Source organism: Triticum urartu, chromosome 2A (genome assembly GCF_056163025.1).
Source record: "Triticum urartu cultivar PI428250 chromosome 2A, HENAU_Tu73, whole genome shotgun sequence".
In the NCBI taxonomy this organism is placed as follows: Eukaryota; Viridiplantae; Streptophyta; class Magnoliopsida; order Poales; family Poaceae; genus Triticum; species Triticum urartu.
In genome coordinates, this window is record NC_141874.1 from 450,541,476 (window position 1) to 450,559,287 (window position 17,812).

Sequence of the window (17,812 nt, forward strand, 5' to 3'; positions counted from 1 at the left end):
GCACAACCTCCAACATCCTGAGTAGCATGGGACCCGGCGTGGTCTCGGGGAGGGGGGCCGGACACCTGATTAGCTTTTCTTTCGCTATCCACTGCTGTTTAAAGGACAACTCTTTTAGGGGCAATTTTATGATAAATATACGGATAGCGAGTCCGGGCACAAGGCTACTTACTTGAGTATCTGGACGATTGCAGCTCAGACCTGCGTCCTCTGTAGAATCCAGACACACTACTTGTGGTCTGAAGAACAATTTGTACATCTCCACTGGCGTCATGCCAAGAAAATGTTAGAGAACTCGTGGTCCCTCCGGGTTGAACTCCCACAGGCGGAGGGGGCGATGTTTGCAGGGCAGAACTCGGCGAATTAACATAACCTGCATCACCATGACCAGATTGATGTCTCTTTCTAGGAGATCTCGGATGTGGTCCTGCAACAGGGGCACGTCCTTTGCCGGCCCCAGTCCAGCCCCGTATTGACCCATGATGCCAGTCGTGGCGGGGGACCCGAGCGAAAGGCAGGTGGCGCCACCCACTTAGGGGCCCTGGGAGCGGTAATATAAAACCACTCTCGCTGCCATAAGCTGGACTCCTCTTGAAAAGAGCCCTCGGGCCATGGAGTACCAGCATTCTTGCTTATAAAAGCACCTCCGCACTCCGCATGCCGTCCCTCGATCATCTTCGGCTCTACTTTAAAGGTCTTGAGCCATAGTCCGAAGTGAGGAGTGATACGGAGGAAGGCTTCACACACGACGATGAATGAGGAAATATGGAGGATGGACTCTGGGGCTAAGTCATGAAATTCCAGCCCATAATAATACATGAGCCCCCTCACGAAGGGATCCGTCGGGAAGCCTAGCCCCCAAAGGAAGTGAGACATGAACACCACACTCTCATCGGGCTTGGGAGTGGGAATGACCTGCCCTTGAGCAGGCAGCCTATGCGAGATTTCGCCGGTCAAGAACCTGGCCTCTCTCAACTTCAGCACGTCCTCCTCCGTGACGGAGGAGGGCATCCATCGGCCTCGAAGGTCGGAACCGGACATTGTCGAAGGTCCGAAGCGCCTGAAATCTGGAGCCTTTGGTGTTGGAACTCGAGGCGAAGGGCGAACTCGTTTGAGATTGAAAGAAAGGAGTAAGGCCTTGGTCTCTTTATAAGAGGTTGAATACCAAGGGCCTTCCCCATGACCGTTTGAGACTCGCCTTTGATCGAGAAAATATACCAATTGGTATGGTTGGGTTACCCACGCCCGTATTGATGAGAATCCCGGAATAAGGGGACATGATCTTTGCTTTAACAAGACGTGCCAAGGAAACCACCTCGCTAAACGCGCTAAGGTGGGACAATAAAATGATTCGAATAAAGACTTGGCCGTGGTGTGATGTCACGCTACGGAATACGTCAGCAGATTAGATTTGTGTAAATGTTATTCTCTCTATGGAAGTATGTGGAAACTTATTTTGCAGAGCCGGACACTACCTTTGTGTTCAAAATCTTCTATGAAGTACTTGGAGGAGGAACCCGCCTTGCAATGCCGAAGACAATCTGCGCGCCGGACTCGTTGTCATTGAAGCCTGGTTCAGGGGCTACTGAGGGAGTCCTGGATTAGGGGGTGTCCGGATACCGGACTATACCTTTGGCTGGACTCCTGGACTATGAAGATACAAGATTGAAGACTTTGTCTCGTGTCCGGAAGGGACTTTCCTTGGCGTGGAAGGCAAGCTTGGCGATACGGATATGTAGATCTCCTACCATTGTAACCGACTCTGTGTAACCCTAGCCCTCTCCAGTGTCTATATAAACCGGTGAGTTTTAGTCTGTAGGACGAAGGACAATCATACTATAGGCTAGCTTTTAGGGTTTAGCCTCTCTGATCTCGTGGTAGATCTACTCTTGTACTACCCATATCATCAATATTAATCAAGCATGACGTAGGTTTTTACCTCCATCAAGAGGGCCTGAACCTGGGTAAAACATCGTGTCCCCTGCCTCCTGTTACCATCCGACCTAGACGCACAGTTCGGGACCCCCTACCTGAGATCCGCCGGTTTTGACACCGACACCCAGTTCCTTCGTGCCATAAATATTTAGTATTTTACTGCTTGGCTGCTCGGATGTGTGGACCAAAGTTGGCTGCACAAACTACTGAAGCGGTGCCAAATAATTTTCTAATGGCACAGTTGATGAGATGGCAACAATTTAAGATACTAGGTACAAACTGTGACACTGTCTTAGGATGCATTTGGTTGAAGGTGTGGTATGAATGGGTTGGGACCGTAACAGTGTCTAAATCACATCTAACAAATGATTTGTAACAACGAAAGAGGGTCTAACCTTATCTGCACATGCCAGAAACTTCCTCCCACTATTCACATAATCAAATGCAACTAGCTTCACGCATGGAGATTGATGGTGACAACGATCAAATAGATCTTCAGCCACCCCGCTCCATTCGTTGCCACTGATGGTCCTAGGGAGCTACAAGAGGAAGAAATGACTCAAATCAACCTCCGGGTAAAAACCATTCATTCCAAGTCATAGCCCAAGAGAGAGAAGAGAGGCATACCCAGGTGGTGAAGGAGTCGTCGGAGGAGGAGGAACCGCTGGAGAGGTCTTTGAAGAAGACCATGGCGACCCCGGCGGTAGGATGCGAGACGGCGAGAGCGAGGAAGCTGCTATAGCTTAGGAAGGGAGGAAGGAGGAAATAGGGGAAATGTGACTTGTGGTCAGGGAGAAAAGGAGGTGGGGAAGGCGGGAAGGGGGGCGGGGGTAGATATTTTGGCGGTAGGCCAAAATTTTGGAAATGTGGAGGGTAACTTTGTGCGTGGTGCCGCTGGACCTTTCACTTTGAACGATTGTGTGCATCGCAACTGATTCTTCTGCTTTACACGCATGGGATGAGTTTGATAACTCAAATTTTGGTGGAAATTTCCCCGGGTACGTCATTGCATAATTTAACATCGCTTGCTAATTTGGGAACACAAAAGAGCGTCCAGCAGACAGACCACACTTACTGAATTGAGCAATTTTAGTAATTAAACAAAGCCAGTTGACCTAAACATTGCTCTAACAAAAGACCGGCATTAAAAACAAAGCCTAAGTACGCATAATTTTAACAAATCAGCCGCTGTGCCGGCCTATGCATTGCCGGTGTGACATGAGACGTCGATGACTTGTCCTAGCGACATGTCGCTGTTGGTGTACTCCGCGTCCCCCTGCTAAAGTCGACCGCGTCCTCGTCCTCGTCCTTGGCGCTGCCCTCAAGGTTGTATTACATGTAGTAGTGGATGCGCCAGAGCTCGCGTTGGTACTCCACCGCCAATTCCTCGATGGACAGACTCTTCTCTACCTCGACCTCGGCCACGCGCAACTCCCCCTCCCGGCACTCCTCGATCTCCGCCGCCTCCTGCATCTCTAGCTCCTGCATGGCGACCTCATGAGGAAGCAGGTGCTCCATGACCACCGTTGCCTTTTCAGACATGGGTTGCATGCTGGAGTCCGAGGTGGCCTGGAATATCTTGGTGTGTGCATCCTCGATCTTGGCATGGATGGCCTCAACCCGGGCCAGGGCCACATCGGTGGCATGGACGGCAGCTCGAGCGCTCTCGGCGTTTGCAGCCATTTCGGCTGCTACAGTTGCCCTGTCGGCTGTCGCAAACGCCCTCTCAGCGGAAGCGGCCGCGCTCAATGCGGATGCGGCGACACTCTCGGCGTAGGCGGCCGCGCTCTCGACGCAGGCGGCAGCGCTCGGGGGGACGCGGCCATCGTACGGGCCTTCACGAATCGTTTCCACGGTGTCATCTTTGTAAGAAGGCGGTGTGGGAATGGGGGTCGGGATTCGTGGATTAGGGGGTTGCCGGCACTGGAGCACACGAGCCGGCGAAGCTTAAGGAGGGAGAATTAAATAGACCCAGATATTTTCATCGCAAATGGTTCCTAGAAAACAACTGTGTGTGATGTTGTAGATATTTTTTATTAGCTGTGAAAGACGAATTTGGAGTATAGTGGCAACGGATGGTGTTTTAAATGTATGAGAAATTTTGTAGTACTAATACAACTGTCATGTCAAATTCTGGAAAATTTGAGGGGTCATTTGACCTTTTAAGACATTTAAGTGATTTTCTAGCCATTTAATGACTGTAATTGAAATTTGAACTACATGTACATGCAACAGCTAACCATAACGGTTTGAAAACTCATATTTTGTGTACTTGTGTGTGATTTAATTCCATGTGCAGTAAATTGGAAGGAATTTTCAAACACATTGGTCTAACGGCTATGACACAATTAAGCATGGAGTGACATGGCATTTTAATTCCAAAAAATTAAAAAAAAAATCAAAAACACATGAAACCGTGGTTGACGTAATGTCATGCCACCAAGATGATGTGGAAAAAAAATTTGGCATGTTTAACGAAAGTTTGGACACACACCCCACACAAACCGGAGCAACTCACTAGAAGGCTCGTGGTTACGAGAGGGAACAATGCATGTTAGATGACGAACGGGACATAGCTTCCTCTTACGGCCTTCAATTTTTTTCTACGTTTAACGTCCACTACTACAACTGTAATGTCAAATTTTGGAAAATTCTAGGGGTCATTTGACCTTTTAAAGACATTCAAGTGGTTTTCTAGCCATTTAATTCAAATTTGAACTACATCTACATGGAACGCCTAACCAAAATGGTTTGAAAAATCATATATGTGCACTTGTGTGCGAGTTAATTCCACGTGTAGTAAATTAGAAGGGATTTTCAAACATATTTGTCTCACGACATGGACACATGCATATGTATGCATGGAGTAACATGGCATTTTAATTCCAAAAAATTAAAAAAAAAATTAGAAACGCATGAAACCTTGGTTGATGTAATGTCATGGCACTAAGATGATGTGGTAAAAAAATTGGCATGTTTGACGAAAGTTTGGACACACACCCCTCATAAACTGGAGCAACTCACTAGAAGGCTCGTGGTTCCTAGAGGGAACAATGCATGTTTGATGACGAACAGGAGATAGCTTCCTCTTACGGCCTTCAATTTTTTCTATGTCTAACGTGCACTACTACAAATGTAATGTGAAATTTTTGAAAATTCTAGGGGTCATTTGACCTTGTAAAGACATTTAAGTGATTTTCTAGTCATTTAATGACCGTAATTCAAATTTGAACTACATCTCAATGCAACGCCTAACCAAGACGGTTTGAAAAATCATATCTGTGTACTTGTGTGCGAGTTAATTCCATGTGCAGTAAATTAGAAGGAATTTTCAAACATATTGGTCTGACGACGTGGACACATGCATATGTATGCATGGAGTGACATGGCATTTTAATTCCAAAAAAATAAAAAAATGATCAGAAAAACATGAAACCTTGGTTCATTTAGTGTCATGCCACCAAGATGATGTGGTAAAAAATTGGCATGTTTGACGAAAGTTTGGACATGCACCCCTCACAAACCGGAGCAACTCACTAGAAGGTTCGTGGTTCCGGGAGGAAACAATGCATGTTTGATGACGAACGGGATATAGCTTCCTCTTACGGCCTTCAATTTTTTTCTACGTCTAACGTGCACTAATACAACTGTCATGTGAAATTTTTGAAAATTTCAGGGGTCATTTGACCTTTTAAAGACATTTAAGCGATTTTGTAGCCATTTAATGACCGTAATTCAAATTTAAACTACATCTACATGCAACGCCTAACCATAACGGTTTGAAAAATCATATTTTTGTGTACTTGTGTGAGAGTTAATTCCATGTGCAGTGAATTAGAAGGAATTTTCAAACATATTGGTCCCAAGGCATAGGCACACATGCATGGAGTGCCATGGCATTTTAATTCCAAAAGGATAAAAAATGATCAGAAAAATATGAAACCTTGCTTGATTTAATGTCACGCCAGCAAGATGATGTGGTAAAAAAATTGGCCTGTTTGACGAAAGTTTGGACACACACCCCTCACAAACCGGAGCAACTCACTAGAAGGTTCGTGGTTCTGAGAGGGAACAATGCATGTTTGATGACGAACGGCAGATAGCTTCCTCTTACGGCCTTCAATTTTTTTTCTATGTTTAACATGCACTAATACAACTGTCATGTGAAAATTTGGAAAATTTCAGGGGTCATTTGACCTTTTAAAGACATTTAAGTGATTTTCTAACCATTTAATTACCATAATTCAAATTTGAAATACATCTACATGCAACGCCTAACCATAACGGTTGAAAAAAATCATATTTTTCTGTACTTGTGTGCGAGTTAAAAATTCATCAGACGATGGAAATATCTGGTGTTCAAAAAAGAAAATGTAAAGATTTGGCAAGACAACCGCCCCCCCACACGGTTGGCACTCTATCTCACGGCTCGAGGTTTGGTAGGTGAGTGGAGGGGATCATTAATCAGACACGGTTCTGCATTGGAAACCGTCAGCTATTATGTTCACACATGGATTTTCGCTATTATGTTCACACACGGATTTTCGCTATTATGTTCACACACGGATTTTCGCTATTATGTTCACACACGGATTTTGCTGTGGGAATCGTGTGTAATTCAAACTACAATACTTGTAAATTCCTGCGACCGACATGTGTACTGTCCCCGTCGATCTAGATTCCGGCCGCCAATAATACTACCTTGCTCACGTCTTCCCGCCTGCATTCTCATCTACATCCTCCCCTCGCTCGCCCTCTCTCTCTCTCTCTCAAATCAATGCCATGGCACCGCCGGTCTGCCCACGTGCCGACGAGGAGTCGCCTCCCCCCGAGGACGCTCACTTGATTAGTAGCGACGAGGACCCCTACGCGCCGCCTAACGAGGTTGCGCCGAACCCCCCAACTTTGGATTGGTTTTGGGGCCAGTACAATCTTTTTCTATGGAAGTCGCTGTCGCCGGCTGAAAAAGCCAGGCAAGTGGCGTTCAAGAAGGAGATGGCGGAGGAGGAAGCCAGGTACCAGGCGGCCTGTGAAGCCCGTGATGCCGCCTGGAAAAAGGAGGCGGCGGAGCTTTGGGGGCGGGCGCGTCGTCATGCCGAGGAGGTGTACGAAGACGGGTACTTCACGAGGAAGGTCATAGGCGATGGGCACCTCCTCACTGCGTGGAGGTGGGCCGATAAGCTCTAGCATGCCACCGACGAGGAGCTCCAGTGGGCGCCAAACGAAATGGCAAGATCGGCCGCGCACGTCCGCCAGCAAGAGGCAGATCGGTACGTCAAGCGCTGCGAGGCGGAGGAGGCGGAGTATTGCCTCCGCACTGGGAAGACGCCGCGCGCCAAGGAGCTGCTGGCAAGGAGCTCCCAGAATACTGGCCCCAGGAGGGATTATTAGTTTTAGTATTGTTTGTTTTCAATTTTATGCATTGTACCTAGTAGTTAAGTATCATCACATATATATATGATGATATTATATATTCTGTGATGAACTAATGAACAATTAATATATATATATATATATATATTATGAATTCCATTTTCTATCTGTTTTTGTATACTAATTTGAATCTAGCTATTATCATCCACATATACAGAATGGAAAGCGTATACACACACATTGAAACAGAACATATAAGAATGGAAAACAGAGTACACACATTGAAATAGAGCAATAAACAGAGCAATACTATGATTGTTGTGAATACATAGCTATCCACGTCGAAACGACTTTTCAAAATAAAACGCGTCCATGAGACCATGACCAGTAGCCCTTGCCTACGGTAGCTCTTGGCTCTACCTGAACTCATGCAGGCATTCGTCCAAGCGGTCGACACGCTCGTGGTACATCTACAGCGCGATCTCAAGCTCCAAGTTGGCTATTTCATCGGAGATCACCAGCTCGAGGATGCGATGGCCATGTTCCTCTACTGCGCCCAGGTGGACACCTAGGCCAAGGAGGCGGTCGAGCCTATGGACCAGTGCATTGGCATCCAGTGGGCCGCGGACAAGGCGAACGGCAGGGCGGGCGTCCGGTGTAAGTACGAAGCGGCCGACCTCTGGTGCAAGTATGGCGCTGAGGGCCTCTGCCCATTCCTGGCGAGGAATGGGGGTACTGACCGGACGTGTAGCCAGCTACGACGCCGTGTCGACAGCAGGCAAGCGCCGATGGATCCGCTCTTGCTGTGTGGCGTGCCGCGCCTCTCGCTCTATGGCGCTCCAACGGTCTTGCCGTGCGGCGAGCCACAGCCTATTGGCGCGGACGCGCCTAGTGTCACAGCCCTAGCATTAGCCTTGCTTGTCATTGCATCATCATCTTGCATCATGTTTAAATTCCTTTTAAACTTGAAATGGGGACTGTTAAACCCTAGCAGCAAATGAAATTCAACTAGGTTCAAACTTAAATCCTTTCAATGAACCCAAAATGCCCTTTAGAAATGTTCATCATTTCTGGATTGGTCTAGAACCTCTGCCAAAAATGATGCACACTTTTCTAGGTCATTTATGGATTTTTGGATTAAATCATAAGTATTTGAATTTGGACATTTAAATTCTATAAAATATTTTAAGCGTCCAAATAATCTTGAAAGCATTTGAGGACTGTTGGAAATATTTTCAAAAGTGCCCACAATTATTTTCAGGATTTTTACAAAATGAATTAGTATTTTTACTAACTCAAAACAGAGAAATAAAATAGAAAACTGTAACAAAATAAAGAGAGAGAGAGAAACCCACCTGGGCCTCACCTGTGCTGGCCCAGCCCACCTGGCCTGTGCCAGTCGTCACCCACCTCTGCCAGTAGGCAGAGGCGTGTCGCCTGCGCGCACCCGCGGCCACCTCCTGCTTCCACCTCCTGCTGCCTCCCCGCCCCCATTCGAGCGCCACGAAGACGCCCAGCACCCCCCTGCACCCCTCCCTCTCTCTCGCGTCCATCCCCTCCTCTCCCTCGCTCTCTTCCGCGAGGCCGACGCGGCCATGGAAGCGCCGCCGTGAACCACCGCGCTCCCCGACCCCCTCTCGCCTTCCCGTGTTGCGTGGAAGCTCCGCCACCGTCGCCCACGCCTCCTGGACGACCCGCAGGATGCCGGACGCACCGCACCATGACCATGGCATCGTCTTCAACCTCTCGGCCGCCGAGATAGCCGACGACTGCACGCCGTCACCAACCCTTCCCCGAGCCCGCTGAGACGCGTTCTGCAACCGCAGTGAGCTCATGGACCGACTCCCCCTCCTCTCCTGCTCGCGTTTTTGCTCTAGCTCCGTTCCCCACCTCCGCCGAAGCTCGCCGCCGCCACGGCCGACAAGCTCCATGCTCCTGAGCTCGTCCGCTCGCCCGAGCATCACCAACGTGCTCACCGCGCTCCTGTGAACCTGCAGCACCCATCCGTTTGATCTGCCGTGCCCCCTAGCGCCAAACCGAACATGACCGAACTCCGGCCGCCGCCTAGCTCCTCGCCGCCGCCTACTCCGGCCATACCAGCCTCCGGCGTCCGCCCTTCTAGATGCGCCGCACTAACCGCTGCCATTAGACGCAAACGGCGAGGCAAATGGTCGCCCGTAGCTCAATCCCGCAGCGTCTCCGTCGTCGGTTTTGGTCGCCGCCGGCCGAACTCCGGCGATGTCGATGCGGCGACATCATTAGTTGCGAATGAGCCCACTAATGACCCCTCTAGAGCCACTGACGTGTGGGACCCAGTGACTAATTAGGTTAGTCTAATTTTCTGTTAAGATTAGTACTAATATGTGTGGACCCCACGTGTCAGCTTTGACTTTGGTCAAGTCAAAGTTGACCGGTCCCACCTGTCATCCACACAAACCAGCCCGAGACACTGACGTGCCGACCCCACACATCGGGTTTGACCTGGACCCGTCCTATTGACTGGATGACGTCACAGTGATGCAGTGGTGAGGTCATAAATGCTTTTCCGGATTTTAAATAAATCAGAAATGATTTGTTTAATTCCAGGAAATGCCCAAAACTTCTAAGAATCATAGAAAATTATCTATAACTCCCAATGAAATAATTTATATATGAAAAATTATCAGAAAAATTCAAGGAATCCATCTGTACCATTTTCATGCATGTTTGAGCAAGTTAACCTCACTGTTTAGGATGAAACATGATTAGGGCAAATTTCATAATAGGTTTGGAGTTGGAATTTGATATAGTTTTGAATTCCACTTCAAATAAAATGACTTTCTGTTGCATTAGCCCAAATCACAGCATATTGCCATGTCATGATCATGCATCATATTGTTGCATTCCATTGATTGTATTCTTCCTTGTTTGCCGGTAATTGCTCCCTCTCAGTAGATGATGTTTCCGACGACGTGATCGATGACACCGATGAAGAGCTATACTATCTTCAGAAGTGCGAGGCAAGCAAAACCCCCTTGTTCATTCTGATACAATCCCACTCTCTCGCTCCTGCTCTCTTTTACTGCATTAGGACAACGATTCAACTGTTACATGTTGCGGTAGTTGAACCCCTTTCCTCTGGATGACCTATCATTGCCATAGTAAATAGATGAAACCCACTAGCATGAGTAGGAATTGTTTGAGCCCTGATGTGCCTACTCATTCATGCTTGTTTGTCATGCCTGCTACTGCTTAGAGTTGATTCAGGTCTGATTCATCAGGGAAGAATTGGAATGTGGTGAACAGGTCCTACTGTTGAGAGCTAAGTGTGTGAACACGATTTGGGAAAGGTAGCGGTGAGAGGCCATGTAGGAGTACAAGGTGGGTTGTCTCATTGCAGCCGTCCTTAGGAACTAAGTTCTGTGTTTGTGATCCATGAACGGTTACTACCACACATTGGGTTCCGGTAACTCAACCCCTCTCGGCTTATTAATCAACTCGATCTCTGTCCAGGAGTTGCAACTAGTTTCTGGTGTTTGTAGGTAGTGTTAGTAGTCTACCAAGTGGCACCCGGTACAGGTGGGCTTGGGACAGACTAGGCACAGTGGCACGGTGTACCAAGTGGCACCCGGATGGTGGGCTTGGGAACCCTGCTCACATCGTTTGGGGCCGTGAGCGACACCCCGGCCGGATCTCCTTGCGGATGGAACCCGAATAGGCGATAAACCTGGACTAGAGACTTGTTGGTTAGTCAGGTCGTGGCCGACTCCCTTGCCCGGCTTCCGCTTGAAGGTTGCCGAGGTACATGACGTGTACAGGGCGATAAGTGGCGAGAGCATGTGTGAAGCAGTACACCCCTGCAGGGTTATCATTATCTATTCGAATAGCCGGATTCCTCGGATTTGGAAACTTGGACCCCTTGCAATGTTCATAGACAAGTGAAAGTGGATACTCTAAAATGCGCAAGATAAGCGTGAGTGCTATGGATGGCCTTCTCGTAGGGAGACGGGAGCGGATCCATAGTGGAGTATTGATATGGTGAATATGTGGACTCGTGTGCGCCACCTCAAAAGAGTTACTTGCAGTCATAGTTCAGGATAGCCACTGAGTCAAAGCTGGCTTGCTGCAGTTAAACTCCACCACCCCTTTATTGATACTGATGCATATGTAGTTAGTTCTGATGTAAGTCTTGCTGGGTACATTTGTACTCACATTTGCTTAATTTATGTTTTTGCAGAGAGACTTCAGTCTCGCTAGTAGTTCCACGTGGACTTCGACGTTTAGCTTGTTACCTCAGCTACGATTTTGTACCCTTGGGAGGGTCTTGTAGATAGTCAGGCTTCTGAGCCTTCTTCATTTGTAGTTGTCTGTACTCAGACAAGTTAAGCTTCCGCATGTGCTTGTTGCTTGTATGCTCTGTATGTTGGGTCATGAGACCCATGTTTGTAATACTTGGCTCCTCGGAGCCTAATGAATAAATACTCTGAGTCGTAGAGTCTTGTTGTGATGCCATGTTGTATTGCACATATTGAGCATATTGTGTGTATGATTGAAATGCTTGGTATGTGTGGGATCCGACAACCTAGCTGTTTATCCCTGGTAGCCTCTCTTATGGGGAAATTTAGTCTTGTGCTTCCATGAGCCATAGTAGTCTGCTACAGCCCGGTTCACCGGAGTCCTGCTAGCCCAGCACTACTGCTCTGGAACACTTGACTGGCCGACATGTGATTCACTTCGTTCCTGTGTCTGTCCCTTCGGGGAAATGTCACGCGGTGACATCCGGAGTCCTGCCTAGCCTGCTACAGCCCGGTTCACCGGAGTCCTGTTAGCCTAGTGCTACAGCCCAGATTCGCACGCTGCTGACCGACATGCTCGATGTTGATTCATGTATGCCTGTCCCCATAAGTTAGTGCCACTTTGGGTTCATGACTAGTCATGTCGGCTCGGGTTCTCTGTCATATGGATGCTAGTGACACTATCATATACATGAGCCAAAAGGCGCAAACGGTCCCCGGCCATGGTAAGGCGACACCCATGGGAATACCGTGCGTGAGGCCGCAAAGTGATATGAGGTGTTATCGGCTAGATCGATGTGACTTGGAATCGGGGTCCTGACACCTAGCTTGCTCTGCGGCGTGCCATCGATCATGTTGTGCTGCGAGCTGCAGCCTGTCGGCGTTGACATGCCTATCTTGATCCGCGGCGCTCAAGCACCATGCGCCAAAGGTCTGCTCAACTCTGGTGATGACGCGCATCACAGCGTCGTCCATCGCATTGCCGGGGAGCGCCTCGGCCTCGACGGGCCGTGGCGCCTGCTCGTTTTCCTCGTCGACGAGGTTGATGGTAGAGGCGGCGCTTTGGTGGTTTGACATGCTTGGAAAAGGTGGATGTGCTACAGGTTTCGCTTGTCACCTCCGTGCGTCGTGTGCCGCCTATGCGCAATATCGTTGGGTGGCGGGAAATAGGTGAGGAAATGGTGGGAAACGGTGGCGTGTTCATAAAACACCATCAATTAATGGAAACTTAGCATAGAGGGAAGGTCGAGCTAGCACAAGAAGGAGATAACGATCAAATGAACATGGACCACACTAGGGAACCGTTTATGTTATTATCGGTATTCGCACACATTTCTGATTACAGACCTATTTGCCGTGTATCACACACATCTTTTTATATTGAACCATTTCTGTTCTCTTGTCTCAATGCAAACAGTTCATCCGAGTGAACCGCATGCCGTATATTGCACACACCTTCATCTGGCTGTCCGTTTCTTTTGTGTTGCCTAATCACAAACAGTTCATCTGAAAGTGCAACTATCCCTAGGTGCTTTTGGTAATTCCTAACAACATATAGCTCATTGAGCTAATGCTATTCCAAGATTAATATTTCAGGAAAAGCTCAGTGAATGGTATGGCATGGATGAGGAAACACTACAAGAAATATGTCAACTTGTGACCACCACTATTGGTCACTGAATGGTCACAAATTTCCATTTATGACCTTTTTGTGACCAAAAACATAAGGTCAAAAGCTGGCCGTCGTAAACTGACTATAGCGACCTTTCTTCTGGAATGGTCGTAGACGTTTATGACCAAAATATTCCTACTGTGGCATTTTGGTCACTAGCAACCTCCCCAGGCCACGTAGGCATCCAGCGTGGCAAGCTGATGTGGCACAAGATTCAGCCCGGTCCAATTCGGTTTTCTACATGGGCCTAGCCCAACAATTCGGCCCATTTGTTGTTTTTTCCTGTGCTTTTATTAGCTACATGGGTCTGACCCAGTAATTCGGCCCATGTATTTTTTTAGGCAAGCCCTTTTAATATATGTATTTTATGCTGATTTTGGTTAGCTACATGGGCCTGGCTTACAATTTGGCCTTTTTATTTTCTAGCGCACAACATTTTGCAGTCAATTTATTTTTTATTTCCAGCTTTTTTTCCCAGCTCCAGTTTACAGATGGGTCCCAAATGTCAGATTTTTCACAGCTTATTAATAAGCAATATATATGTATATATCAAACAGACAGAAGAGAGAAAGCATATGAAAATCTTCAAATAACAGCTAAAATAAGTTTATTACAATATGCTATACAGAACAGAACACGTGAAACTACATACACTCATTCACATTACACAACCAGTTTCCATACACTCATTCACATCACATCAACCAATTTAACCATCGAATCTTGTATACCCAGGAACTTCCGCTTATGTGTAGACCTACAGGAAGGGCATCTCTCCAGCATCATCTCTCTCCAGCATTCACTGCTTCGCACTTGGCTTCACGGCTTCACACTCAGAAAAATTAGGACTGGAGCTCCTGTAAAAGAGCGAACATAAAGGAAAAAAATTAGGCTTGGAGCTCCTGAAAAAGAGTGAACGCATAAAGGAAAACAAGTAAGAAAACTATACAGGAAAACAAGTAGAGTGTATTGAGCATATATATGTTGTCCCTGGAAGGCGATGAAATCAGATTATCATAAGTCACGCTTTAAACATCAAACCAGATTTACAAGTGAGCATGGCTAGAGTTCACAGAAACAATTCAAATCCAAAACTTAGGGGTGGCTGGGAGAACAGAGAGGGGACGCACCGCTCTAGCAGAGGGCGGCACCGAGGACTGAGTCGCCGTCAATGCTTCTGGTGCGCTCCAGTCGCCTACATGTCAGGAGTTTTGTGACTCGTGAAGATACATCTATGCACCAAAGCAGCAGTTCATTTACGAAAAGAAAATAACAGTTGAAGCATCATGGTACCAACACCAATTTATCGACAGCTCAACACCAAAAAAGTAAGTTAAATTGAAAATGCCATACTCAGACCATTTCATCCTCAGTACACGTAATGTGTTGTGCACTCTACACATAACAAGCAACCTACTAGAAATTACTACAAGGAGAACACACCTCATATACAGAATTCACACTTGACAATTACAATAGGCACTGCACATATATGGAGAGGTGTTTAAAAATAAAACTCGGGATTTAGGCATGCACTGGGCATGTATGGATACTAATTGCTCAACTACACGAGGGTAGCCAGTTCGCTGTCACATACAGAAAAGCATGATTCAGATCAACACCATAACAGAGATTGCTAAACCTCAACAGTGGCGTACTTATATACAAACAGAGATGATAGCGACACCGTACAACTACTACTTGAAAGATTGGTAGTGAGGCTTACCGATTGGCGAAATAGTCAGATGAGGACACCTCATTGTACTTCATGAGCATGCCTGGGGGCCAAACAGGAATATCAAAGCAATTGCATCCAGATTCTATCTTCTGCAAATCACAATAAACTCCAGTCACATTGTGTAGTATCAAATATAAGCAACAATGCAGCAGCTGAAACCATTACCTTACTAATTTGTAGAAAACCTCATGATGTAATCAAATATTTAGTTAAGGACTGGGTTATTGATTACAAGCTAAGTAAAATGCAAACATACTCATATTGTAGTGATGAATCCCAACTCATTTAAATTAGAGTAGTTCGTCATTAGCTCATTCGCGTTGTAGAAGTAAAAGCATCTGGCACACACATGATGAAATGAAATGAAAAAAGAATGCTTCAGTTTACTTGAAAAAAATGTGTGTGACACAGTTCTTTTGGGTTGAGCTGACCCAGCAAAAACAAAATTCAATTCTGAAGCTCACTCACCATGTGCACGTGAGGCTTGGCCATGTCAATGTGTGCTCGTGAACATGTGTATGTGAACAGGAACAAGTTAAAAGGGATTCCTTCATATTTTTACCAGGAACAGGATGCGGCAGTGGAGCTTCAAGAAATATATTTAGGACGTAAATAGCAATACACATAGATGAATGAACAGGGGCATATTCTACAGCAAGATGAACCAACAGAGATATATCTTGTATCCTACAGCAATCAAGTTAGAAATCACATCCATTTTCTAATTAACCAGCACCTAAATATATTACATGCACTACTTCAAGAAATTTATGAATAGGAGATGTATTAATAGCAGATTACGAACTAATGTACTTGTACTTGATCTAGTTGAATAAATGCAGATTAAGTTCCTGGTACAGCCAGCTCCAACTTATGCTACTAGCTATTGACAGAAAAACACAGAGAGAGAGAGGGGGGAGGAGATCCGGCGACAGTGTGGCTACATCAGGCGACCCCGAGGGAAGATCTAGCGCCCCGTGGATTGGTCAACCCCAGGATCTCACGCGCGCCTCCGTTGCCGAGGCCGTCCATCTCGCTCGCGAGCTTGATGGTCCAGGCCCCCACAACGACCAAGTCGTGATCCATGCGGAGCTCCACCTCTGCACGGCTGATCCATGCTCCAGTGGAGGCTCGGGCTCCACCCTCGAATCCGGCGGCGCCTATAGAAAGATAGTGTAAGCTCTGCTAACAAGAAAAGAAACTTAGGAAAGTCAAACTAGTACAAATCAAATTCAGAAGAGAGTTTACATTATACCTAGCATAGCAAATGAGGATGGCCAAAGCTGAATAAGTTTTTTTAGGAACTATGGACAGTGGGGGAAAGCCCCCCACTGACTTTAAATTAGCAAGATTGTAGAGTGAAAGCTGAATAAGTTAAGTGGCTCGAATGGTCGGCATCTCTCGGATCTCATAGCTACTGGACATCACGGATGAACTACAACAAACTAGTTATAGCCACAGGCCACATGCACAAAGAATATACTAAAATGGCTTGAAGCTAAAACTAATCGACCATTCATCTTCGGTACTATTTTTTATAATGCAGTACAAAGATTATTATGCAGCATCTAAAATTGGCCACAGCCTTAAAGATTATTATGCAGCATCTAAAATTAGCCAACTCTACAAAACAGTGGAGGAAGCATAGGTCTGAACCCAAACAAATTTACATCAACTAATACACTATATTCCTCCCATAAAGAAAACAATAATATTCCAGTAGAGAGTTAAATCAGTTCATCATGAACTAGCTTCCAACAACATAATATAGGTGAACCCACTAAACTGATGCAAACTTTATGGAAAGTTCCTAGAATTCTGAAGTTGCAACATTTCAAACAGAACTCAAACTGAAACAACTCTTCTGCATTTGATTAGTTTCCATGTTCTATCAAACCACATAATTTCCAGGTTCAGTGATTAGTTTACATAGCTGATCAGATGATTAATGGAGCTGGTTACTAAAGTATGTGTGTGAACAGATCTAGTTGATAGTACCTCGACATCTTAATTAATGAGTTAACTGTTGCCTAAAGTATATAGCACAAAACAACATCAAAACTATTGGCATACAGATGCTTTTGACCTAAACTCAACCAATGATTCAGGCCCAAAAGATTCTACATAGTGAGAGTATAATTTTTGGAGAAATATATATGAACTCCAACTGTATCGGCTTGGACAAGCTGCTGCTCAAGGAGAGGTTGCCGAAGGCCGTGAAGACATCCGTGCATGCCATCACGGAGGTCTTGAGCACGGCGCTGCATGGGTTCTTCACCGTCTTCAAGATCCCCAGCACCACCTTCTCCCTGCCAATCAGCACCCGCGGACGGATGAACGATTCTAGGGTCAGATCCCCAACGGAATTCGCCAAAACAGAAGCCAAGAGCAGAAACGACAGAGGGGATCGAAGAACTTACAGGATGGGGACGAGGAGGGCAGGGTGGTGGATGGCGAGGCGGCGCGCGTCGTTGAGGGCCTCGCAGACCAGTCCCTGGAGTCGAGCCCGTGGACAATGCGCGGGGCAACCTTGGCGGATCTGGTCGCGCCATGGCGGCTGCCTGATCCGCCTAACCCTCTTCTCTTGGAGAGGATCTCCTGCGGCCGCCATTGCTGATGCTGCTGCTGGATCCGAGCTTCGGGGATTGGGGATCGGGGAAACGAAACCCTAGCTGTAGCGGAGGAGGAAGAAGAGCTGTGAGCGGGAGCGAGGTTCGGGTGCAGCGCGAGGGAAGGAGGGCGCCGCCGGTGACAGAAAGGAATGAGGGCGCCGCCGGTGACAGCGCGAGGGAAGGAGGGTGCGGTGCGAGGGGTGAGGGA